We start from the raw sequence: 26,348 nt of genomic DNA, 5'->3' as shown, positions 1-26,348 counted from the left end.
CTTTATTTCTTCATCCAGATATCTTGGAAGCTAATATTCAGTGGTAATGAAAATAGAGTAATGCTGTAAGAACTGTTCCACTGTAAAGAGAATTACACCGTTAACCATCTGTTCTGTCTAATTTGTGTTGGTGATAGTAAGGATCACACCACACACGCACATGTGCGTGTATGCACATGCATGTATGTGTGCATGCATGTGCACACACAAACACAAAGAACAGAGTAGTTAAGAGAATTTTATTCCTGTGATATAGTCAGGAAACAAAAGAAAGTTGCATATGTGTATATCACCACATTCCATTCCATTATATAGTAACATATACACACGTACACATTCAGGCACACAAACATTTGTGTCATACACACACACACACAAATCCATATAGGCGCGTGCACACATACATATGTGTCCAGCAGATTGAGAAGACAGTAGATAGAACTGGCCTGAAATACTTGGCCGTGTTGCCTTTAGCCAACCTGAGCCAGACCAGATGATCTGTTACCACAGGCTATGCTCATAATGACACCAGCCCCTCCATCCTATAGTCTCATCGGAGAACTTCGGTTCCCCGAGATTCTCCATTTGAGAGTGAGGTATCCCAGAGCTCAGGAATGCTGGTCATTTTCCTTTGTCATCTGTCCCCCAAAGAAAAGTATCTTTTGTAGCACAAAGATAGAAGCATATTTTTGTGCATTAAGTCATAGCCAAACCCTGAGAGCAGAAATAGGATCTAGGGAGACGGAATTCAATATGACTTCCCCATTGGGACATGGCAGCTAAAGAGCCTAAATGAGTAGGTTCCTGTGGCTGTGTCCCTTAGCCCTGGGGGCCTGACTTTGGCAGTGGGACTGTCAGGGGGGCTTTGCCGGTGTGCCTGGGACTGAGTACGGTTCCAACCAGTCCTTAGGCCGGCATCTCTAGGGAGGTCTTCATAACTTTCCTGGTAGTTTGTACTCCGGGTTGCTGTCTCCGAGGCTTCCATCTCTAAGTTCTTAAGGGGCCCAGAAGCTCTGGGATACTATGACCAGGGGCATGGAGAAATCTCTTACTGCCCTTACTCTAGGGTTTTGCTTTGACAGCACTGTCAACTCTGCCCCTGCTAATCTGATACCCCAGAAAAACCTTATCTGGAGAACTGAGATTTTTATGTCATTTAGAACACACTTAACTTTCATAGATAGAATGTTTGCTCCTGTGACCAAATTATCGGAAGTAACGTTACTCCATAAACACCTGCACAGTACCTGTATCTGAAATCAGCAGTGTTGATTTCTAAACTCCTGGAAGATTCAAGTCAGAGGGAAGACAACATCAAGGTCTGGCATCTGGATTAAGAATATAGTTAGTGGAGAAATTTATTGCAATCCTCCTTGAAAAAATATCAATATCAACTTGTGCCTAATAAAATGTTATAATGAAAATTACCACGGAGCTTGACAACTTCTCTTTATTAATTGGCCTTTTCCATGATTATTTTCTTCGTAGCAAATGCACCCTGCTTTTCTGGCTCATTAGTTGCAGTCCATAGTGAATTCGCAGTTTGTTGCTCCAGCCATGCTTGTCTTCCCATTGGGCTCCGTCCCTCTGGAGCAAGGGTTGTAGATTTTCTGGCATGTACGGTCTCATCTCTCTGTGCTGTTTACTCCTGCACTCCTTGAGCACCCTCAGGATGCCCACAACAGGACTATAGATCAGTATGTGAAAGCCAGCTGACACGGACTCAGGCTAGGCTGGAGGTGAGAGGCCTAACTCTGGGCAGCGCTTTTTCCAAGAAGCTTGGAAGATTGCATCTTTATTCCTAAGAAGACAAGGGAACCGATGCATGTGACTGGCTGATAAGCCGAAGGACGTGTGTGGTTAAGAAAAGAGGGGGGTTTCTTTCAAATACAGAAGATCCAGGAGCTGGAGAAATGGCTTGGTAAGTTAAAGGTTCACTGCACAAACACGAGGAACTGAGTTCGGGTCCCAGCAGCTCTATCAAACCTGGGCAGCAGCTGCTTGTAATTCCCAAGCTCTCTGGCCAGCCTGTTTAAATGAAGCATTGAACTCCATGTTATTTGAGAGATGTCTCAAAAAAAGTTAGATAGAGATGGATGAAGGAGGACATCTGACGTCAGCCCCTGCTCCACACCCACGCACATGGATCCACTCAACAAAAACATAAAAGGCGGAGTTCCTCCAGGTACTTGGAAATAACTGGGGTCTCTGTAAAGCCAGAGTCACGGTCAAGTTGCCTTTGAGTTTATTCTGCTTCGATGGCGGTCCCTTCCTGATACCCAATTGATGAGTGAGGAATGGCTGCCTCCCCCACGCCTCCTCAGACTCTCTACACAGCTCAGCATTGATTTATCCCGTCTCGAAAGGGAATCTGCCTTGCACTTGGCAGAGCCTCAAGGCTGGAGATGTGGGATGAATAGCAGCTCTGCCGTGGTCTCTGCGCTGCCCAGAGAGCATGACTGTGTGGGAGAGAAAGTTGAAAGGGGCCTGAGAAAGGGTGTGAGACCTTCAAAGGATGGATCTAGCCAGGAGACTCACTCAATGGAAAAATCTTCTTGTATGGTTGGTCCAAAAGGGAAAGAGAAACACACAAGTGTGTTGGCCAGGCAGACAATATTGGGTGTGATTTTAGTGAGGTTTCTGTTGTTATGTGGGTTTGGACACTTACTGTTTTCTAGGGTCTCTCTCTCTCTCTCTCTCTCTCTCTCTCTCTCTCTCTCTCTCTCTGTCTCTCTCTCTCTCTCTCTGTCTCTCTCTCTCTCTCTCTGTCTCTCTCTCTCTCTCTCTCTCTGTCTCTCTCTCTCTCTCTCTCTCTCTCTCTCTCTCTCTGTGTGTGTGTGTGTGTGTGTGTGTGTGTGTGTGTATGCATCTTCACAGACCAGATGAAACCCAGAAACCCAGCTGTTGGTCCTCACATGCCACCCACCTAGTCCTTTTAAAACAGTGTTATATCACTCGCTACCTTGGAGCTTGAGGCCAGGGCTGGGCTAGGCTAAGCCCAGTGATCTACAGGGATTCACCTGTTCCCACCTTCCCAGCTCTGAGATTACAAACTTGTTTCACCATGCTGTGGTACATGGCTCCTGCTTACATGGCAAGCACCTTACCAACCAAATCGTCATCCTGCCTCTGTTTTCCAGGGTATTTTAGGTAGGCAGCAACTTCTGGAAGTCCTGGGAGAAAGTTGGTCCTTGTGCATCCCAGGAAGGACTAGGAGAGTGTTTTGTGATTTGGGGAACCTGTGGAGTTCAAGCAAGCCAGACACTAATTGGTTGACCCAATCTTAGCTCCGGTTACTGCCAGGAGGGGTTAGCCTTGTGGAAGAGCCATGCCATGGCCCTCTGGAATGCATTATTGTTTTCAATGAGCTCTGACTGAACGGTCTCCCCTCCGTATCCACTAATGTGTCCCATGAGTTACTTGTGTTATCTCTATGCTATGAAATTAGAGGCCTCTGCCCAGAGTGTGCTAAGTAGATTAAAGGGAAAGCCTGTTTTTTATGGTGTGGGGGAAAACCAGGCAGATACCAGGGAAATCGCGTGCGGGTATTTGATCTGACAGTGGGGAGGCCTTGGGAAGCCGGTGTCTTCTAATACCTGAAAGCTGAGCTCCGGCTGGAGTTTTCATCAAAGGGATTTATATTTTATCTGCTGGCACTTCTGTGAGGAAAGGGGGTCTGCGGTGGATGACGGGGGGGGGGGGGTCACTCCTGTTGTTTTCTGCCCTGCCTTTTTAACTTTCCAGAAAGCCTCCAGGTCATACACTAGACCCTGCTCAGGACACCAGTGACCAAACAGTCCCCTTTTGTTAGGCGAGTGTTCTATTTTTTTTTCCCTCTCTCTTGAAAGGTGCCCTTCAGGACAGCAGAGCCTTTCTTTGGGCTGTTTATAATTGAGCCCCGAGGAAACCTAAACAGAATTCAGTCTCAACCCATGCCAAGGGCCTCCTTCGCGTAGCTAGACAAAGCTAACCCCACGCAGGATGAAATCTCACCAACTGGTCACCGTAGAAGCACCTTGGGGAGCTCTCAGTGTGACTTCTTTCCCTGGCTACCATCCCATAAACCAGTGAAGGCGGAGGGCCAGGCGTCAGGGTGCTGAGAGGCTGGATGAGAATTAGGACCCCTGGTGAGGGAGAGTAGGTTGGGCTGTGTCTTTGAGGGTCCTGTGTCAGCTTGAGGGGCACTGAGGATTTCTGTTTAGGATCCTAGGAAGATGCATTATCTTAGCCTAGTGCAATGGGGAGGAGAACTCTTGTTTGTGGCTTCAGCTTTTAATTAAGTTTAAATATTTATTCTTCCTTTCAGACATGTATTTACTTGCTGTTTGTTTGTTTATTTATTTATTTTAGCGGGGATGCACATTCTAGCTTAGACTGGCTTGTAATTTACTATGTAGCCTAGGCTGACCTCAACTTTGTGGCAGTCCCCCTGCCTCAGCTTCACAATGCTGGGCTTACAGGTATGGATCACGATTCTCTGCTGCCTCCTCTTCCTCCTCTTCCTCTTCTTTCTCCTCTGTCCTCTTTCTCTCTCTAAGATGAAAGCATTTGTGGCTTTAGGCTACACGGATACCCTTCCAGCGTTCCTATTCCTGCCTGTTTCCTTCCACAAGCTAGGAAAACGGAGTTATTTGAGGAAATTGGGAGGTGATAACTTAGAGATTGTGTAGTTTGCACTATTTTATTCTGTGATAACGGGCATGGAGTTAACCTCTGGGGTTTGAAACAGAATCTTTGTTCCCACCCCCAAACAGTCTCTTTTCGTGCTTAGATCAAACCTCCTCACGGTTTTCTGCGTGGAATTTTCTCCCCACGTTAGATATGAAACTAAAGAGTCCTTTCGGGTAACTGAAGTGAAAGAGGGAAGGAAGCTGGACTTTGTCAGAGAAAGAAAAACTTGCCAGTATCCTCTTAATCCCTCAGCCCTGTGAGCTGCTTAGGCATGTGTGACTGTTGGTGTGCTTAACATCTGAGCCTCTTCATGGCCTGGACAGGGAAGGCTCCCTCCTTTGTTAGTCCCGTGGTCCTCCAGAGTTTCCAGAGAAGGCAATATTTGCTTCTTTCAGGGAACCTCCAAGACCGTGGAATCAGTCATCTGCCAGACCCCTGAGGAGAGAGGCAGTTTGAGGAGAGCCTTCGTTTTGAGGCCGAGGTACATTTTCAGAAGTTAGGGCCTGGTTCTGCGACAGGGACGTTGAGCTAAATATGCAGTTCTATTTTCGTTTTCACTGAGTGCCAAGGCGAAAGCATCGGGAGATAGACTGTACTTGCATAAATAAGTCTGCACGAAAGTGGACCCTGCAACATCCAGCATGAGGGATGGAGTGGTTCCTACCCCTGGTCCAGGCTGATGGGCACGGTTGCCTTCCTAAGGAAGGGTCAATCCTTGCGCAATCACTTAAACTGGAGAGCTACAGACCCATAAAGGAGGTATGTGGATGCCTCTGGTCAGCTCAGCTGCTGTAACAAAATACCACAGGCTGGTGACTTAAGCAACATTTATTTTCTGACTGTTCAGATTTCAAGCTTCCTGTCTTGGCAGAGCCACCTCCTCATTCTTGTGTCGCATGGTAGGAATGGGAAGCTGAAGTGACTTTTACTCTTATTATTTTTATTTTTCTTTTCTGTGTGTGTCTGCTCATCTGTCTGCAGATACACATGCATGGATATGCACAGACCAGAAGTCCACCTCAGGTATCATTCCTTATCTGTGGCCCAACTTGGTTTTTCAGACAGGGTCTCTCATTGGCCTGGAGCTCTCAAGCTCACAGGTAATCCAGAGATTGCTCAGTAGCCACAGGGACGCACAAGTCTGCTTCCCCAGCCTAGGGATTACAAATGCAAGACACTATACCTATTTTTGTAGCGGGTTTATGGGGTTGTAAATGAATGTTTTCTGTCTCAACTGCCTGTTTCTAAATACCTGGCAGTTGCTTTCCAAATTACCACACAGGGACTTATATAAATTATAAATGCTTTGCCAATAGCTCAGGCTTATTACTAACTAGCTCTTACATTTTGAGCTAACTTATATTCCTTATTTACACTCTGACACATGTCAGTACCTTTTAGCATGGCACATTCATCTCCTGCTTCCTCTGCATCTGGCTGCAGACTTCTGACTGCCCTTCTCCTTCCCATCATCCTTAGTTTGGTCTCCCTACCTATACTTCCTGCCTGACTATTGGCCAATCAGTGTTTTATTAAACCAATTCTAGTGACAAAACTTTACAGTGTAGAAGAGGATTATTCTACAGCCTAAAGGTTTGTAGAAACTCAGGTTATCAAGTATGCATCACAATCATTTTACCAACTGAGCCATCACTGCCCCCTGTCCCTCCCTTCCACTAATAAGAATAATGATCCAGTTCTGATGGGCTGAAGACCATCACTTCATCCTGCCCTATTTAGTTCTCAAAGGCCTCATTTGCTAATGCCATTGCAAAGGGGTCTACCACTGCAACATAGATATTTGTTGGGAGCATAAACTTTTAGGGCATGTCTTGGCCAGTGCTTGAAGCATACATATAATTTTCCTGGGTGATTGAGTTGTTTGCAAAATGTTGGGTTTTTTTTCCTTGCTCATTTGTTTAAACAGCAGAGTATTTTCTCATCCTAGTCCTGTATCATTTGAGTTCAGCCAGTGAATCCCAAGCTAATTGAGGTTATATTATCATTTGTTTAAAATTGGAGTATGAGATTTATTTATTTATTTTTCATTTTTCTGGTAATTTGGTGACAAGTTCCTTTGTAGCCTGCCTAATTGGATTGCATTTTAATTCTGTGGCAACTGGAGGATCTATTTTACATTTCTGTTAGGTTGACAAGCCTGAGGCTGGCTCTGAGTTAGGGAGTTTGCAGTAGCGTGGATTGAAACTGTGAGCCTCTTAGAGTCAACTAGCTTCTAAAAAGCCCTCAGCCATGCATCTCTAGGCTAAGGGAAGAGACTTCCATTGAAAGCTCTGAGAGGATGAGAGACTGAGATCCAGAAGCGCCGAGGTCAGCTGAGAAGCACTAAGTCATGGGTTATCCGGAGTCAGGTATAGTCCAGAAGCATGTAGTTTGTGTGTTCCTGATGCCCAGAGTGTTGCTGTAATGCAAAATGATCCAAAGCAAATGCTGATGGTGCACAGGACAAGTACTGAAATACCCGTGTTCCCATCACAGCATAGTTCTTTGTTGTAGGTAGCCCGGAGTCAGCGTCTTTTCCCCAAGAGGCCCTACCTCTTCCACAGTACAGAGATTTGCCAAGGTGTGACTTTCTACAGCTCTGATGCCCTGTGACCTGGTGACTGAGTCCTCACTTACAGAACCATGGGACATTAATGCTTTCTTTCAATAATTTATTTTGGTTATTGTTTTGGATTTTCGAGACAGGGTTTCTCTGTAGCTTTTTGGTTCCTGTCCTGGAACTAGCTCTTCTAGACCAGGCTGGCCTCGAACTCACAGAGATCCTCCTGCCTCTGCCTCCCGAGTGCTGGGATTAAAGGCGTGCGCCACCACTTTCTTTCAATAATTGTTGAGGAACACTTGAAAAATTACTCACTCTTAAAAGTGAAGTCAGGTGTTTTTGTAAATTCATAGGGTTTTACAACCTCTACCTCAGTCTACGTGGACACTCATGTCAGCCCAAGGAGATCCCCTCTTACCCCGCGACCTGGCCTGCTGCAGCCATTAGTCTCCGTTTGCCTTTTCTAGACATTTTACTGAAATTGAATTATATAAAATGCAGTCTTTCTGTCTGACTTACTTCACTGGCCACAGCATGTTAGGACTCATCTGTGCCATAGAATATGTTAGTATAGGTTGAATATCCTTTACCCAAAGAGCCCCAAATCTGGGCTCTTCGGATTTTATTTATTCATGTAGACTTTACTGGCTATGCAGCCTTCATTCAAAAGCTTCAGATTTTCACATTGGAGTTGCTGAACTTTTCCCTTTTTCTGATTGAGCAATATTCCATTGAATGGATGTGTCACATTTAGTTCATCCCTCCATAACTCTCGGGATCCTCTCTCCTCATGTTTTATTCTGAGGTTTGCCCACTCTTATGATAGCCTTGTTCATACCTGCAAAGAGCTCTAAAGATGTCTTTTAGACAAAAATCAAGGCCTTTATTCTATGTTGTCTCTTGTGGGAAAGACTAGAATTTTGTCTTTTTTTAATTATTTAAGACATTTCAAAAACAAGGGCTATGACATCTGGATCATTTAGAGTGTGACCACACAGCTGTGCATCAGTTGGTGTGTTTTGTAATCAGGCCTCATTGTAAATTTCTGGAAGGTTGAACCTCACAGGAAGAGTGGATGTGTAGATGTATGAATATGGAAGCATGTGCATCTGTCTCCCTGTCTCTCTCTCTCTAACCAAGGTCTCCTGTAGCCCAGCCTGGCCTTGAACTCACTACATAGCCGATGATAACATTAAACTTCTGATTCTCCTACCTTTACCTCCTGGGTGCCAGGATGACAGATGTGCACTGCTGTGCCCCATTTATATGGTTCTGGGAATCAAATCCAGGGCCTTGTTACATGCTAGACAAGCAGTGTACAGACTGAGCTACGTCTCCAGCTCAGGAAGTTATGCATACTGTATGTGTACATTATATAGACATGGACTGTACATATGCACTATATGTACACGGGCACACACACACACACACACACACACACACACACTTCCCAGCTATTTAAGAGGATTTCCGCTATGAAAAGCAGGTACCCGTTGCAGTTTTATCGAGCATGATAATTATAAACAGTATCAGTAATATCTTTGGGATTTAGAAGTTAGACTGTTTCCTATTCCCAGTGGGGGAAGTGTATTTTAGTATACCTTGTTCTGCCTCCTGGGAAAACATTCTCTCAGTTGCATCCATGTAGGAGACATGATGAGAGGCAGATAACCCGGGCATTCCAGTAAGTGTGAATACCTCCCTGTGGCTCTCCGGAAGCCTTGGGACACTGTGGTAGAGGTGGCAGGGTGCTACCAGGCTGTCCGGAGGAGCAGGCATGATTGCATCTTCCCACAGTTTGAAAGAGAAAATGTTTCCTTCTCTCTGCCAGGAAAGAACTCATTAAAAGAGATACGCCGAGTGCCTGATTGCTGGGGGAGGAGGAGGAAGACACTCAGTGTCCTCCCTTGGCTGTGAGCTTATCATCTCAGCACATCATTGGGAGGAGGAGGATGTGTAGGAGCATCTGTCTGAGTTGGGAGACCCCGAGGATGGGTGCTTTGAACCGATATCACATTTCCCAGGGAAATGCTTGCTCACACAGTGGTGTGCTTATACTTAGCTTTGTAGGCAAACCCAGCACACAATATTAATAAACACAATGGTAGCATCCCCAGCCCTTCTTGACACTATTGCTGGGGTCCTCACACACACACACCTTTATCTTATATAGCTCTTGTCTGTAATCCTGGCACTTGGGAAGTGAAGGAAGAAAGATTTTAAATTCAAGGTCATTCTCAGCTAAACAAAGTTCCACGGACCCTGCATAAATAATAAACAAACACCCACACCTCCACCTTATCTCCTCCCACTCTCCCCTTCAGTCCTCTCTCTTGCTCCTCACCCTAACCACGTCTTCACCCCTGTGTGCTGCGGGCACTGCAGAAAGGGCTGAGATTTCATGGATGGAATAACATCCTGCCCATGGCCTGTGTGGGATGTGTTTATAAAAGCTATCATCCTTTAGTGTAGCGTGTGATCTGCACTCTGATAGGGTCTCATCCTTACCGCGGCCTGTTAGTCCTTGTTTACTCTATTCTGGGTACTGGGGACTCACAGCACAATCCTTCCAGCTCCAGAGTTGCAATCTCTGTATCATGGGTAAAAGACCGAGGACCGGGAGAGCTGCTTAGTCTGAGTTTACAATATTGCTCTCAGGCATGGGACAGAGTTCTTACTGAATGCCTACCTGTCCCCTTCTGTTGAGAGTCTCATGTGTCTACATAACAGCTCCAGTCTCCCAGACCCCTTTCCACCTCTGTTCATTTCTTTCTTCATTTTTGGAGGTGGAAGGCAGCTTTGTGGGCATAGCGCCCCCTGGAGTTGTGCAGTGTGCAGCAGAGTCCACTGCCCACAGATGCCCCTTTCTCTACTTTCTCTTTCCCCAGGCTGTTCCTGTGAAAACTTCTTCATCTTCCAGTGGCGGACTTTCCCCTTCATTCCTTAGGTCTCCCCTTGTCCTCCCCTGGCCTGAGATGCCTCGTGCCAGGGGACTGCTTGAGACTGAAGTCTCCTCCTCAGTGTCTTGGCAGACTTGCGGCCGCCTAGATAAAACATGACTCTGGCCTTGCAGGAGAAATCCCTGCATGCCTTCTAACAAATCACTTCAGCTGAGTGTTGAGAACAACCTGTGACTGTGGCTTGGGGGATGCTTGCACGGTGGACTCTGAATATTAAAGATGTGAACCCAGGGACAGCGTCTTCAGAACTGACCTGGTGCTCAGCTGTCCCGCCAGGGAGCTGATAACAGAGAAGTTGCTGAACTTGGCTTTGGTGGAGGCCTGACTTTATTCAGCCAGATTCTGTGAGTTTGCTGCCTCTTTCCGGAAGGGCCGGATGACGACAAACACCCATCTCGGGTGAGGCACAGTGGTATTCTGGCGACAGGATTTGGACCAGAAGAGGCTGAACGCCACTTCCACCAGAGCAGTAACACTGCTGACTGGCACACTGAAGCATTTAGATTGAAAAACCGGGACAGAGTGTTCAGCTGGAGCCAGGAGAACTTTTCTGTTTCTTCCTCAGCTCTGCTGTAAGCCTTGGGACTGATTGGAAAACGCTAGCTGCCGGATTTGCCTGGCTGGGGTTTTATGGATACTTTTCTTAGGCTTGCTCAGACACAGTTTGTCCCTCTTTGTGTGTGAAGGGCTGAAGGCGGTTCACCACACCACAATGAAGAGCTCCAGGGCACCTCACGGAACATTGCTGTCCTCACTGACATACTGACGTGGACACGCTTGCCAAAATGCTCTTGGCGAAAGCAGATCTCTTAGATCCCCTCTTTGCTTAAAGGCCTGCACTGAGGCTGGGCTGGGGCTCAGCTGGGAGAGCACTTAGTGTGTCCTGCCTAGTGTGCAGGAGTTCTTGGGTTTGAGTCACAGTACACATAAGCCAGCAGTGGTTGACACGTGCCTATGATCCCAGGACTCTGAAGGTGGCGGCAAGATCAGAAAATCAGTCATCTTCAGCTATACAGCAAGTGTGAGCCCATCCTGGAATACGTGAGATCCTGTCTCAAAAAGAATCACGCTCACACCAGAGTCACAGAAACATAATCCCATCTGTTGCAAGCCCTTAACCATGGGCTGTCTCACTGGCGCTTCCCATGAACCCTCCAGTGGCTCTGTTATACTCTGGTCTGCACACACTGTGCCTTTCTACCTCCCATGCGTTACTTTATCTCACCTTTGTGCCGTCCCCAGTCTTAAGAAGCATTTATGCTGTACCCTCTGAGTACCTGGCATTTCTTTGAATACCAAGGGGGCAACAATTCTCATGTATGCTAGGCTTTTGCTCTTTTGGGGACAACAGCCTACTTGTATGCCACGCCTTTGCATCCCAGGGTTTAGGCGTCCCCCTAGCTCATAACCGTCTGTCTGATGACACTCAGCTAGAACCCGCTTCTTTCAGGGCACGTCTCCCCTGGGTCCAACATCACTCCCTATTCTTTGGTTCACCTGAATCCACTGCCCAACTGAAAGCAGAGAACTTCCTTCCGACCTAGCACACAGTAGGAACTTAGTAAAATTCTGTGGAAGAAATGAATGAAGAATACTTTTAACCCTAACGGGCCCAGTTGATTTGGGGGAAGTTTCTCTTGGCAATCATTTTGAACAAAATTCATTCCCTCCAGTCAAGAGGTTGGCAATGGCCCTTGACCAGTAGGCGGGACCCACTGTTGTGGATGATAAGTTTGCTGTCAGTCAGACCGTCACTCCTTCATAGGTAATTCGTCTGCTTGCTTGCTTTTAAGATTGTGTTTTTCTTTGGTGTTCTTGCAGGGTCATCATGATATGTTTAGGCATGAATTTATGTATCACATTCAGGATTTGATATGTTTATCCTTTCTGATAGCGCCCACTCTCCTCTGAATCTGGAACATTCTTAGACATTGCCCCTTTTCTCTTTTTCTGAGACTCTGGTTGTCCACATAAAAAATCCCGCCTAACTCTTCTTTCATTTTCCCTTTAAATATATTGTTAGCTTTGTTTCCCTGTGCCCTTTATTCTGGGTGGTTTTCTCGGTCCTCTTTCTGAACCCAGGCATCTTTATTTAATCTAGGGTTTAAGCTGACTCTGTGTGTGTGTGTGTGTGTGTGTGTGTGTGTGTGTGTGTGTTTGATCATTTAATATCCATGCACTGCTGAAGGGATGGTGCTTTTATATGTGAATGCGATCATATGGACACCAGCCTGCACCAAGACACAGGGCTGTTTGGTGGGGAAGCACCTACCTGGCCTACAGAAAGCCAGGAGCAATTGCAGCACTGAAAAAAAAAAAAGATACAACTCCACCTTCTGTGAACAGCTTCCGGTTACATGACACACACACGGAGAGAGGCAAACGTCTTCCTTGTGTTGTGTTTTAAATAGCTGTCAATCTCCATTTGGTTTTCTATTCAGATCTGAGACTTGAACTCCGGACCTTGTGCATATTAAGTAAACCCTGGACCCCAGAGCTACAGCTCCAAGCCCAAATTTGTTTTCACTAAAATTCTTTTCAAATTTCATCTTAGTATTTTATTATATCACTATGTTTCATTTTGCATCTTCAAAATTGTCCTAAATAATTATAGACTTGCTTATTCTGTAAAGCCACCATGGTCACCTCATATTGTGTTAAGTTTTGTGGCCATAGTTTAGGGGACAGTATTGTCATATATATACTGGGTTCCCTTCTTATGCAGTATCAATTCTGGATTGCAGTCATTAGAATTCTTTTCCCAGGATGTTTTATGTGTCCCGGCTTGGGAAACTGTTCCTTGTCCTGTGATCTAAGGGTATTGTGCATTCCAAGTATGGGTGTCACTGAAGTACCTAAGCTGCATGTTCGGGTGATAATGAAGTGGGCTCATCCTGATTGGAGTTAAATTCACCTTTCCTCACTCGTGACTGGAGAAGGCTCCATGCACTGTGTTCTCTGGGATGGAATGGAGTCAGGAGCACAGAGCAGCCTATAGGCTAACAGAATGGCCCCTCTTCCCACTGACTTTTGCTTGTTGTCAAGTTGCATAGCATTGAGGGCCCGGTCCCAGGAGTCTCTCTGTAGGAGTTATTAGATCTCTCTCTCCTCTCCTCTCCTCTTCTCTTCTCTTCTCTTCTCTTCTCTTCTCTTCTCTTCTCTTCTCTTCTCTTCTCTTCTCTCTCTCTCTCTCTCTCTCTCTCTCTCTCTCTCTCTCTCTCTCTCTCTCTCTCAGCTTTTCCAGAAAGCTTGGCTGTCTTGTGATAGAAGAAACAGCCTGTTGTTAACATTGTTTATTTATTTTCACCTGTGACTGCATGTTTGCACGGGCGTGTGTGCATGTGTGTGCTCATGTTTGTGGAAACTGGAGGGCGTTTTAAGGTGGCCTTTCTGAGGCACCATTCACTGTTTCCCTTCATCCCTCAACGCCTTCCTCCCTCCCTGCCTTCCTTCCTTGTTCCCCGCCCTCCTTCTTTCCCTCCTTTCTTCCTTTTGTTGAAACAGGGCAGCTCATTGACCTAGAACTCCACAAGTAGGCTAGGCTGGCTGACCAATGCATGGACAGTGAACTCTGGCGATCTTCCTGTCTGCCTCCCCGTTATTGGGATTAGAAAAGTCCTCCATTGCACCTGACTTTTTTTTAAAATGTGAATTCTTGGGATCAAACTCAAGTCCTCATTACTAACTGCGCTTCCACCCCAGCCCTAATACTTTAGTTCTGAATACGCAGCAGATTGGCAGATGTACACTGAGTTGCAGGCGCTCCCAGCATTTGCTAAGGTTGGCCAGTGTGCTCTGATCTTACCTGGGCACCACGTCCGACCTGCTGTCTCTACTGTCCTCTGTGTGTCTGAGCTACTTTCAAGATGTGCCTCATCTTTCCAAACAAAAACCCAAAAGGGAATCCTGAAGGTGGCATGGAAGATAACAATTGCTGTGAAGGAACCGTGGAGGAAAGCCGTTCTTTGTGCCAGTCTATCGCAGGGGAAAAGAAAAATACATAGTCTCGCATTTGTTAGGACAAGTCGGCTTCTGCTTTCTGGTCTCCAAATACACTTTGCATTTTTCTTTTCCCTGGGACTGTCAATTTAATTCAGGAATGATCTAATTACGAGGCCGTGAATCGGATCCTCTAGATGGTAAGTGTGGCGTACCCTGGGAGAAGTCCTGGCAGATGGTTAGTTCAGAGTGAATTTACCTCGGGAATGGGGCCTTCGACTGACAGCTTTTTTTTCACTCAATTAAGTGCAACAACTGCCAAAAGGACAGCATTGAACTTGATGCAAATCACCGCTGTCCCTGGCGTTGATAAAGTCGAAGCTGGGTCCTTGAGTCAGCTGAACTTGGGGGGAGGGGTGCTGCAGGCGCCACATGGTGAGGGAAAAACAGGGTGCAGAGAGAGGGTCTGAGGAGGAGGAAGAGGAGAGAAGAGGCAGCTCCTCCTTGCAAATGTAGGTATTTGTTGCCTTTTCCAGGTCGGCTGCTTTATTTGGGGCCTCTATTTCGGTGTGCTATCTGTCTGTGATTCATTAGGTATATCTCCTGCAGTTTGCATCTGTTCTGGGCTTCATGCATCCTGCAGCGACTCTGCGTTCCAGAAAGTTAGTGCATTGCTCTCTGCTCTGGGGTATGAGATGACCCTACTCTGCGTGCCTGTGCCTACCCTGATGGCCTCCCAATCCAAAGGAGGTAGAGATCTTCTCAATACACGTGCACTTCTGTTATTAAGAAAGACCCGCCCAAACCCACCCCCCCAACCCCCTGCCCCAGAGGGGCAGTGCTAGGCTAGTGCTCAGGAAGCCCTGTTCTCAAAACTACAAGGGCCTCTGGGTAGTGTTGACAGACTCTAGGCCCTGTCACAATGTATAAGCCTAACTTCTTTAGGTCTCTTTTTATTGCCCAAAGAGTTTCTTCATGTCAGGGTTTTAGAGATGGCTCAATTGTAATGCACCTGCTGTATTAGCAGAAGGACCCCTGTTTAATCTCTTGCGCCAGGTGTGGTGGTTAACATGTATAACCCAAGCTTCAGGGAGGCAGAGATAAGCAGATTCCTACTTTGTTGGTCAGCTACCTTAACTTATTGATGACCTCCAGGGCACAGAGAGCCCCTCTCTCAAAATACAAGGTGAGCTGCTACTGAGGGATGACCTCCACGATTGACCTTTGGCCTCTACATACAATACTGTATACATGTGCACATACAGACATGGGCAGACATGAACACACACATACCCCAGCACATATACAAAAAGGGAAGGGAAGGGAAAAGAAGGAAGAAAGACAGATTTTCCCTATTTCCTTGGTCCTGCAACTTACTATTACAATTCTGTAGTGTCCGAGGTCAGGATCAATAAAAATGCTTTTGAACAGTGTGAGAGTAAACAGCTTCATAGCTCCTGCAAATGGGGCCAGCGGAGGCTACCCAAGGAAGCTCCTTCAAGATTCCTCTGCTCCCCCCGAAGGCCATCATCAGCCTTCGCTCAGTGTGCCCAGGGCCCAACGCCTCTCCACAGTTCAACCTCTGCTGCACTTTCTGTTTGACAAGCCTGGGAGAGCGGAGCCCGGAATCCCTCAGTCAGGTAGAGGCCATTGTCAGCTTGTTATCAGTTTCCTGATTCCCTGTGTAAGCAGTTTTGATAATCCCTGTCATACATGATTACATCCCTCCCCTGCCCAGAACATCTCACTGTAATTGCTTTGATAAACTCCACCTCAGTCCAGTAGTTTGCTCGGAATACATTCTTACTTTCTATCTGTGTGACTGAGGCGCTTCTGAACTGCTCAGTTCTGGGGAAATCAGGTTTTGAGCATGAGGCCCTTGGTAGCAGAAGGCAGTCACTCAGGCAACAGTCCTGGCTGGGAGGCCTGGAGGAGGGGCAGGTGCTGGGGAGTCTAGCTAAGCTTCAGCGGTCCTAAGGCGATTTTTCTTTCTTCTGCTGCTTGGAGACTAGAATTGTCAGTTTCTGTGTGTAGGATTTTCAGGGTTCAGAGAATACTTTTCCTTTGCATGTTCAGCTGGTTTCTGGGACCACTGGACCCACCCTTTTATTACATGTAAAAAATCAATTCCACGTGTGTTTGTGCACGTGTGCCTGTGTGTTTGTGTGTGTGCACACACACATGCATGTAGGTGGAGGCCCGAGGTTGATGCCTTGAGTCATCTTTGCTCATTCTCCGTCTTATTTTTGACAGACTCTCACTGAACTTGCCATTTTCTAGCTGGTGAGCCCCAAGGGTGCTCCTGTTTTCTCTGGGGGCACTGGAATTACAGGTTTTCAGCTTTTTCCATGTATGTTGAGGATTGAACTCAGGGCCTCAGGCTTGAGCAGTGAGCAGTTTACCAACGGAGCCATCTCTCCAGCCTTGAAACCCATTCTTTTAAAAGAAATACCCTTTCTGGTTCCTCAGTCACCTACTGCTAGTCTCTGTCCATGTAATCTGGGTATTTCGCTCATCACCCTCCTGCCCCAACATTTTACTAATTTTTTTTAATTTATTTATTTATTAAGGATTTCTGCCTCCTCCCCGCCACCACCTCCCATTTCCCTCCCCCTCCCCCGATCAAGTCACCCTCCCTCATCTGCTCTAAGAGCAATCAGGGTTCCCTGACCTGTGGGAAGCCCAAGGACCGGCCACCTCTATCCAGGTCTCCTAAGGTGAGCATCCAAACTGCCTAGGCTCCCCCACTAGAGCGTTGTGTATCTTGCCTCCTGAGACTTTTGGGCACCCCCTGAGATTGTGTGTAAGTAAGCTCCCCTATTACTCCTCTTAGCCTGTTCCTGATGCATTTATAAAACAAGGTGCTATCTTCAAGATGCCCTGGGTCATTTGAACACGTCTTCAAATCTATTCTCATTTTTGCAAATTCCGTCTCCCCCTTGCACAAAGCCAAAACCTCTAATGCAACTGTCCGTCTTCCCTTGCCCTCACCAGGGGGAATTCCTTTCAGTGAGTAGTATGGGGTTCTTGTTTAAACCTCTCACCGTTGGGCAGGAGATACACATGCCCCTTCTAAGTAGAAGTTCCTGGTCTCTACTAACTTTGTTTCTTGTCTGGTGACCAGGGACACCTGCTTCCTAATGAGTTCTGCTGGCGAGGCAAGAGTCTGGGTGACATGATCCACGGGATTGATGTGTTTTGACATCTTGACACTTTTCTGGGAATGTCCTCCATCAGCTTCATCTGGCAGAATCTGTTAGAAAGAGGATCTTCCTTCACAGGTGTTTCCTGCCTTTAATGAATCTGCTGGTACCAGCAGAGGGAGGGGAACTGGTGTGTTTGGCAAAGTGGAGATGCAGAGAGGTAAAGGACCCCTTCCTGAGCCTGCAGCCATGGTGCTGGCACTCGGGGCAGGGTCCTGTTCCTGCCAGCTTTCTCCATGCCACTGAAGCAGTCGAGCCCCCCCCCACCTCCCTCTCTCTCTCTCTCTCTCTCTCTCTCTCTCTCTCTCTCTCTCTCTCTCTCTCTCTCCCTTCTGCAAAGCAACCTGTTATTAAAGCCTTCCCCCGATTCTAGGTTTCAGTGCTTTCCTTCCGAGGCACATTAGGTTCCCTAAGTGCCTTTATTGCCATGCAGGGAGAGGGAAAACGCAGACAGCTTTGTTATTGAACAACCATGTTCCTGTCAGTTTTCATTGTTTTCAAACAGGCTATTATGGGGAGGGGGAGGTTAATACCCCAGTGTAGCCCAGAAAGGCTGTATTGGGCTGTTTATCAGCTCCCCATGCCAGCGTTCTCCTTGGTCCATGGGGCACTATGTCTTTAAATTTTCTTTAGTTTTGAAGCTCTGCTCTGGCAAGCGAGCTCTGCCTTCAACCTGCAAAGTTAAATTTACCCAGACTGACAACTGTATGCACAGGGTTTGGTTACATAACAGCAGTGGTTGCTTTCTGCGCGGCGCTAATCCAAACACCATGCTCCTCGCCCCCCAAGAAAGCGCTCTTCCATCTGGGGAGCTGCATGGATGACTCGATGGTGTGCCTTTATTTTTTTTTTCTTAAAACACTGTAACAATTATCCTATTATCTCAATGCTGGTGTCATTAGGTGACTTTTTAATATCTTAATTATTAGGTTAGCAGATGCCGAGTGCACACGTGCAATTTGTTAATTTATGCTGCTGGAAATGAAATCCAGTTGTTTGCGGTGTATTTCATAATATCACGGCCAAACGAATTTTCATAGCCCTGGAATAACAAAGCTGCTGGGAGGGAAAGCGCAGGCATTGTGTCCAGGACCCCTAGCTAGAATCTTGGCTCTTATGACTGACTCCTAGGTGTCCACCTGAGGCCAGCAGCTGGTGAGGATGGGCAGGTAGCTTCTGAGCTGCTAGAATATGGGGAAGAAGGCTTTCCCATGGGAACAGCTATTTTCCTTGGTGCTTTGAGCAAATATCTGAGCAGAAGCCAGGAAGAGAGGAAGGCTTACAGCTTGAAGGGATTATTGCATTATGGCATTAGAAGTAGAAGGTTAGAGGTCACATGGCATTGACAATAAGGATGCAAGTAGCAATCAGGAAATAGGGCCAGGGTATAAAGCCTCATGACCCTCTCCCAGTGACCCACTTCCTTCAGAGAGGCTACACCTTCTAAAGCTTGTCCAGCTTTCCCAAATGGGTAGCAACAGCTCAGGACCAAGTTTCAAACCTGTGAGCCTGAGGGGGACATTTCTCGTTCAAACCATGAGACCAGTGGTCTGGGAACCCTGGCTTGTTGGTGAAGTGCCTACCTTCTGAGCTTTGTTTACACCCAGGGCCTGGCGCTCTGAGGCTTGGTGACTGATGCAGGCAACTGTGCGGTTGGTAGTTTGAGCCTTTATACCCTGTGTATGCTGCTCCTTAGTTATTCAAGTAACCCCTAAATAGTTGTTACTGCTCCCAAGGTCGGATGGGTGTGAAATAATGGGGCCAAAATATGTGGCTTTGGGTCAGACTGGGATCTGAATGGTGGGCTTGGGGCTGGCAAACAGTAAGGCCTTGACCAGGTCTATCCCCACCCAGTCTCAATTTCTACAAGTAGTTTAGAAATTTCTATCCAATGAGCTTGTTCATCAAAATGAATTATGCTCAATACATAATATGACTCTCATTAAATGTTCAGACCTCCCTTATGCTGTTTTGGGGGCTCTCATGTGGGGTACCCAAACAGATGTGACTTCAGAGGGTTATATATAGCCTAGTGAATGAGGCACAAACATCTCTCTCACACACACAGGTGATGGGTTAAAAAGAGTTATGAAGTCACAATACCAGAAATGTCTAAGGCTGGCTGTGATACATTAAAACAGATCATGCTGTAGACGTAGAACTGAGTGGCTTAAAGTGTGTATGTGTGTGTGGGGGGTCCCTGATCACTAGTCTAAAGAGGCAAGCCTTAGCTGCTGTTCAGGGCAGAACAGAACTCAGACAGGTAGACAGAAGACTAAAGGCGTGTGTGTTGGGGGTCGGGCAGATGTTCAAGGGCAATTTCAAACTATAAAGTCACAGAGATTCGGGGACCAGAAGCCTGTTTGGGAAGCAATGAGAATATGTATTTGAGAATGCTGGTTTGTGTAGGGTAACATGTGGGTTTAGGTGCTCATATGGTTGGAATGCCACTGTGGATAACATCAGATGACAGGTTAGGGAAAACCACAACAGTAAGAGGTGGTCTAACACACCTTCAAACCTATGAGTCTGGCTCTGAACCCCCATTGTAAGGAGTGGCCCCTAGTGGTCAAGGCAGTCACTGCAGTTCTTGATAGAGGACTTCTGCTGTGTCACTCACAAGCTACATTGTATTGTAACTGGGAACTGGATTGTACATCCAGGCTCATGACAGCTGGGGACCGTTACAGCTGAGAGAAGTAAAGAAATCATTTACAAAGTAAAACATCCTGGGGACTGTTTAGTGATAGGAGTGGCCATACCTATGACATCCCTAGATCCTATCGTCATGAGCATCTGACAGAAGAATCCCAAGTGATCAAATTAAGTCACATTGATAGTACATTTATTAATAACAGCAGCAGCAGCAACAGAAATCCCAATGTTCTTGTTTTGTTTTTTGTTTTGACTGGCACTACATCGTGAGATTTAATTCTCAGAACCCTCCTGTGAGGTCTTCCGATGAGCCATGTATGACAGACGTACAGAGTTATCTGAGCGAGGTTAATTAACTTGCCTGAGGTCACACAGCTGGTAATTGTATTCCTGGAATATGAACCCTGGAAGTGTGGCCCCCTACCTGCACTTTACGAATACGCTTATTACCCAAAAACCTCCACTACCCTCGGTTCTGATGGAGGGATAGATGCAGGCAGTGTTGAAAGGTTCATGTCTGGGTTGCATTTTCAAATATTAGCCAGAAGAGAAGGACAGGCACTCTCGCTGGAGAGCCTGAACATGGAGAGTTCTGCCTTCAGTGGGGTCAGCAGGCATTGCTACACATTTTAAGCCAATGGGGGAAACAAGCAATAGATTGGGACTGTTCTCACCTGCCACCCCCTCCCCAACCCCCCTGCCAACATGCACATTGCTTTCTTCCTTGGGAACTTGGAAGAATACAAGGTCACATTTCTTGCAATAGATTAGGACTATTCTCACCTGCCCTCCTCCAGCGTGCATGTTGCTTTCTTCCTTGGAAACTCGGAAGGACACAAGGCCACATGTTTTGCAGAGGCATTCGGTGTGCCTTCTGCTCTAGAACTTGGAACTGTCTCGCTGATTCACACGGTGTACTTCCCACAGGCCATTCATTGTAAGTCTTGGCCTTGTTGCTCAAGGAGTGAAGGGCAGCTTCTAAAACCACACTCCCCAAGGCTATGAGAAATCACTGGAGAACTTCCAGCTAAGTCAGTTCAAAGAAAATGAGTCAACAGTAGACCAGCGACCTTTCCTAGGTGCACGGTGCCACTCGCTAAGAGTAGCTGTGTTCAGATGGTGGGAGCAGAGAATTGGTGCTTGACCTTGGGAAATACATTGAACCCTGCCCTTCTCTTTTGGGTGCCCTGGGTATATCACTGTGCTTGTTGCTTTTAATTTTGAGACAGAGTCCTGACACATTTGTATAGGTTGGTCTAAAACTCTCTCTGGGCACAGGCTGGCCTTAAATTTGTGATCCTCCTGCCTTGGCATCTTGATAGCTGGGGTTATAGATAAGCACTTTGCACTCAACTCTGGCCCTATCTTAAATCTTGGACTCTGCAGCTGTGACTACAGAGGGTGAAGAAGGCCTGTAATTTCTTAGTGTGGAACTAATGTGACTGTCTGAAGTGAGAACCCACAAAATTCTATTTAACAATTTATTAAGGGGTGCGATGAAGAGCAAACTCACGAATCCAGAACAATGCAGACGCTGCTGATCCAGCTGCTGCTGTCTTGCTGCTCTCCCAAAGGCTGTGAGGACCAGCCACTAGGCTCGCTCCAGCTGCAGCCACCGAAGCGAACAGGCATCCAATCCCTTGATCCTTCTCATCCGATCCTTCTCCTTTGAGAAAACCATGCCCATGGCAACTCACTCCCAAATGTCATTGGCTAAACAGATCCAGTTCCCACAACAACGGTCACAGTCCTAAGTTCATATGAGAACAATCAGATTCAAACTGTCCTATGCAAACATAACAGGCTCATATAATTAGAAGATTTAAGGAAAAGATTAAACTTCAGGACAAGCTGGATCCAGCAAGCCATTTCTGGGTGAGTTCATTGCTGTTCCCAGGCAGAGCATCTGCATTAGGAGACCCATGAGAAGAGGCTGGGGAGAGGGCTTAGTTGTTAAAGTAACTACAACATAAACATGAGGACCTGAATAAGATCCAGACATGTATATGCAGTGTACACCTATAACCCCAGTGCTAGAGAGGCAAAGAGAGAAAGAACCTGGGGTTTACTGGCCAGTCAGATGAGCCTACTTGGCAAGGCTGAGTGAGAGACCCTGCTTCAAAAAATAAAGTGGAAAGCAGCCGAGGAAGACGTCAGCCTCCTGCCTTCACAAGCTCATGGATGCACAAGTGCACACATGTACAAACACACACACACACACACACACACACACACACACACACACACACAGATCCAAGAAAGAAAGCTTTTCTATATGAATCTTAAAATAGATATTCATTGCTCAAGCTGAGTCATGTGACCCCTTGTTCGTTTATTAACTCTCTGGAATGGATTGGCATAGTGTAGCCAGTAGCCAGCCAGGGTCTGGGACCTTTTCTTGTGTAGCACACAGTAGGTTCTAGAAGGATATTATTTTCTTATGAGTGGACATCATGTATATGGGTAGAGTGAGGATGGGAAAATGGAATGAAGGCACGAGCCCTTGAGCATGATGAGATGAAGTGACAGAGGGTAGGAATCAGAGCCCGTGCTAAAAATTAACAAAATAATACAGCTGCAATCAATAGTTTGCACAGGGGAATGAATAAAAAAACGTAGGAGAGGTTCAGCGGGTTGGGGAGGGTCTAATAGAGAGGTGTCAGAGGATACCCAGCAAGGATGACAGTGACGAATAACAGTGACAGCAGCGACCCACGATTGCAAGCACCTTTCCAGCTGCTGGTTACTGCACCCATGTGTCCGGCCTCCCCACTGCCTAGTGCACAGGGTTAGCTCTTCATTGAAAGACTGGCAGCTACAGACTGTGGGTGTTAAGAGACTTGGTCCAGCTGTCTCATACCCAGAGTTTCAGAGACTGGAGGTTGACTTGCCTCTCTGCTCCCCAAATCCCATATCCTCAGAGCAGAGCACAGTGTATTGGGATGTAATGGGCAATGGAACACATCAGCTATTCATCCCTCCCAGAATTATTTTTTCCTTGATAACCAAGGCGAAGCAATAGATTGAACCACTGCCTGAGTGACTTGTGTCTCAGAAAGTGGCAATGCTAGTGACTGAGTCAAGCACCTCTATCTAGGGTGCTTCCGGGTAGGTAAGGTTAGGCCCCATCCTGAACGGCACAGAGGTTCTCAGTCACAGAGTATTGTACCTCCTTGTTTTGCAGTAGGTGTGTCTTTGCTGGAGCTGGGGTCCCTTCCATCTTGAACAGTATTGGTAGACACATCATTGTTGTTGGTGACTTAGATTTTCGTCCCCAAGTCACATATCCTGGGACCCCAGTAGCTTGGTTACCAGTGACCCTGAGTCATTTGCCTTTAAGCATAAGTCACTTTAAAAACACAGCACATGTATTCCTAGAGTGACTATTTTATTGCAAGGTGCAGTGTCTGAATGAGAGGAATTAAAGGCTATTGATCAAGCCCTCTGATTTTCCTTCCCTTTCTCAATAAATCACAGTTGCTGAGATTGGAGGATAACTCTGACTTAAACAGTCACGTGTTGGTTGAGAGGGATTCATGTTGACATGACCTCTGTGTGTTCACAGCAGCATGGTCTATAAAGAACTACCCAAGAAGCTGCACACCTCCCTGGCTGCCAACTTACATGCCTTGTGCATCACTAAGCATGGACTAGGCTGAGCCTAGCCCTTTCCCGGCAGCCTTTTCAGAGAGAGCTGAAGCAGCAGTGGGAACAGCATTTGCTATTCACACCTGGGGCTCACTGCAGCCCTGAGTTTTACATATTCTTGTTTCTAGCTGATTTTCAGAACGGAGGAAAGCCACAAGGGTGCAGGAACGCGGAGTTCCCAGGAATTCACGAGCGCCTTGGACATCACGGAAGCTGTCTTGATGGGCAGAGTCGTACTTGGGGCTCATGTCCTTGGGTTCCTGGTGGGCAGTGTCTGCAGGAGGTTCTCCCTGCAGTTTTACTGTTTTCAGAAAGAGGCTAGATAAGCAGCTATGGTCTCCAGGCCATTAGAAGGAAGGACTGAGGGGGAGATGCATATGTTAAATGCTGCCCGCCTGTTCGTGGAAGCGGTGGTTTTGCCTAAGAGGAACAGCAGCCAGCCCTGGGGAGGAATGGGGTGTATGTACACGATAAAGAAAGGAACCGACTCTCTCATTGGTTAGGTGGGTCCTTGATCAGAACTGAGTTCTGGTTTTGTTTTGCTTTGGTACAAAAGGAGAAATGGCAGCCTAAGTATGCTTTTTCCTTAAAAATAATCTATGAGTTTGCAAAGATAATTAAACAGCTCACGTTATTGAGCGTGTGCTGCACCAAGAGTGGTACTAGAGGCATAACGCATTGTGTTCCCGCCCTGCACACTGAGTGTGTATGGACGGTATCTCTGGCACTATTTTTAGATTAGGACCCAGGTTCAGAGCGCTGCCCAAAGCCACAGCAGCAGAGCCAGCCTCTCAGCCATGGTCCTTTCCACTCTAAAGATAATGTCCCTTCCTCCATGCAGCACAGCTTCCCACAAACTCCAGCATAGGTGAACTCTCTCCCCTACGGATTAAGTCTTTTTTTTTTGTTTTTGTTTTTGTTTTTTTGAGACAGGGTTTCTTTGTGGTTTTTTGGAGCATGTCCTGGAACTAGCTCTTGTAGACCAGGCTGGTCTCGAACTCACAGAGATCCGCCTGCCTCTGCCTCCCGAGTGCTGGGATTAAAGGCGTGCGCCACCACTGCCCGGCTTAAGTCTTTATCTGTAGACTGCTAATGTCTCCCCCAAAAGATGAAGAATCAGCATATAAGCTATTGAAAAATAAAAAAAATTAAGAGAAGCCAGTGAGAAGATTGGTAGGATTCATATATACAAACTTATTTATACTTGACATAAATTATGTACAAATTCACACTATATAAAAGTTTTATATATAAGATGGCACATAGGTTACTCATGAAAATCTTTGTGTAATTTCTCTCTCCTGTCTTTTTTTATCTTACCATGTCATCTTCCTGTGTCTAAAGGTTGGCCTCAACCTGTAGAAGGGGAGGCTCCTTTCAATAGCGCTTATACATGGGTTCATACACTGTAAACCATGCAAAACACACAATTCTATGAGCATACTCAACAGAGTTTCCTTCCTTGATGGGGACAAAGATGTCCATGGAGGGAGGCCTTGTACCTGCTTACCTGAGGAAAAGGCAAGGTGACCCTGCCTTAGGCACACCTTTGGGAGCTACTTGAGAGGATCTCCTAGAGACAGACCTGGCATCAGAGGCTCTGGAGGGCCTCTATTTGCTGAGTCATCAGGGACTGTTTTCCTTCCCTGCCTTTTCCTTACATTAGGCCTCGTGTGCTGAGAAGACTTGGGCCATCCTGTTCTTTCCCTTACGGACTATTTTCCGACTCTGTGAGGCTGGCATTGTGAGATAGGGGTTGTCTGAGAACTGAACGTGGTTCCAGCGAGACTGGTTGTTGGCTCATTGGTTCAATTGGTTGGTTCATCCACAGCATCAGAACTGTTAACTGTTCTGCCAGTTCTGTACCCGATGTTTGCTCTAGAGAAAGTTCAACAAATCAAGTCTCTGTGGTCAAACCCAGATCAGCCACCACTTGGTTTTGTTTCATTTTTAATTTCATTGTGTGTGTATGAGTGGTTTGCCTGCAGGCTTATCTGTACACCACATGGGTACCCTGTGACCAAGGAGGACAGAAGAGGGGGTCAGACAACCTAAAACTAGACTTACATAACTCTGGTTCTCTGGAGAAACAGTCAGCTATCTTAACCACTAAGCCATTTCCCCAGCCCTCCATTACCTGTGTTTTTGTAAATAAAGTTTTATTGGGATATACATAGACCCATATTATCTGGGCAGCCATGGCAGGCAGAGTAGACCTTAGAGAGACCACAGTGCCTGCTCTAAAATTCTTACTGTCTGGCCTTGCATGCATGAAAAACAATTTCTTTTTCATCTTTCAGTCTAGGAGAAAGAGCCCTAAGGAGTGTTGAGTGAGTAGGAAATTTCTTCAAAGGGTAGGGTACAAGAGACCCACATGAAACCTACAAATTGCTGGGAGAAAAGGCACCAGGGGGGTCCATTGCATTGAGCCCCTCTTGAGTGCTGTGTTGTAGGGAGAAGTTCTTGTGGGTTCTGGGATAGGGAGGTGAAGGGTTTGTTGGGGCAGCACCGGGGAGAGGCTGTCTTTTAAATTCCTTTGCCCCAGCACAAAAAGACAAGAAAACATTAACAACTACAAGACACAAGGCAGTTCTGTCCTCTCCCTTGCAGAATGCTCCTCAGCCCCCACCACCACCCCCAGGGTGCTTCTGGAGAAGCCACCAGATAGGTTGCAGCTCCTGCCAACAGAGCAGGCTTGTAAACTTTCTCCCC

The 26,348-nt window shown here is 46.6% G+C and overlaps 1 protein-coding gene across 1 annotated transcript in view; it reads left to right on the top strand.

Annotated features, from left to right (window-relative positions):
• The window catches only part of Rora (RAR related orphan receptor A), a 732,627-nt gene that overhangs the window by 13,136 nt on the left and 693,143 nt on the right, over positions 1 to 26,348 (top strand). The window lies entirely within an intron of this gene.

This window comes from Microtus pennsylvanicus, chromosome 3 (genome assembly GCF_037038515.1).
Source record: "Microtus pennsylvanicus isolate mMicPen1 chromosome 3, mMicPen1.hap1, whole genome shotgun sequence".
In the NCBI taxonomy this organism is placed as follows: domain Eukaryota; kingdom Metazoa; phylum Chordata; class Mammalia; order Rodentia; family Cricetidae; genus Microtus; species Microtus pennsylvanicus.
Note: the sequence above shows the minus strand (reverse complement) of the source record. Positions and strands in the feature narration are given on the sequence as shown.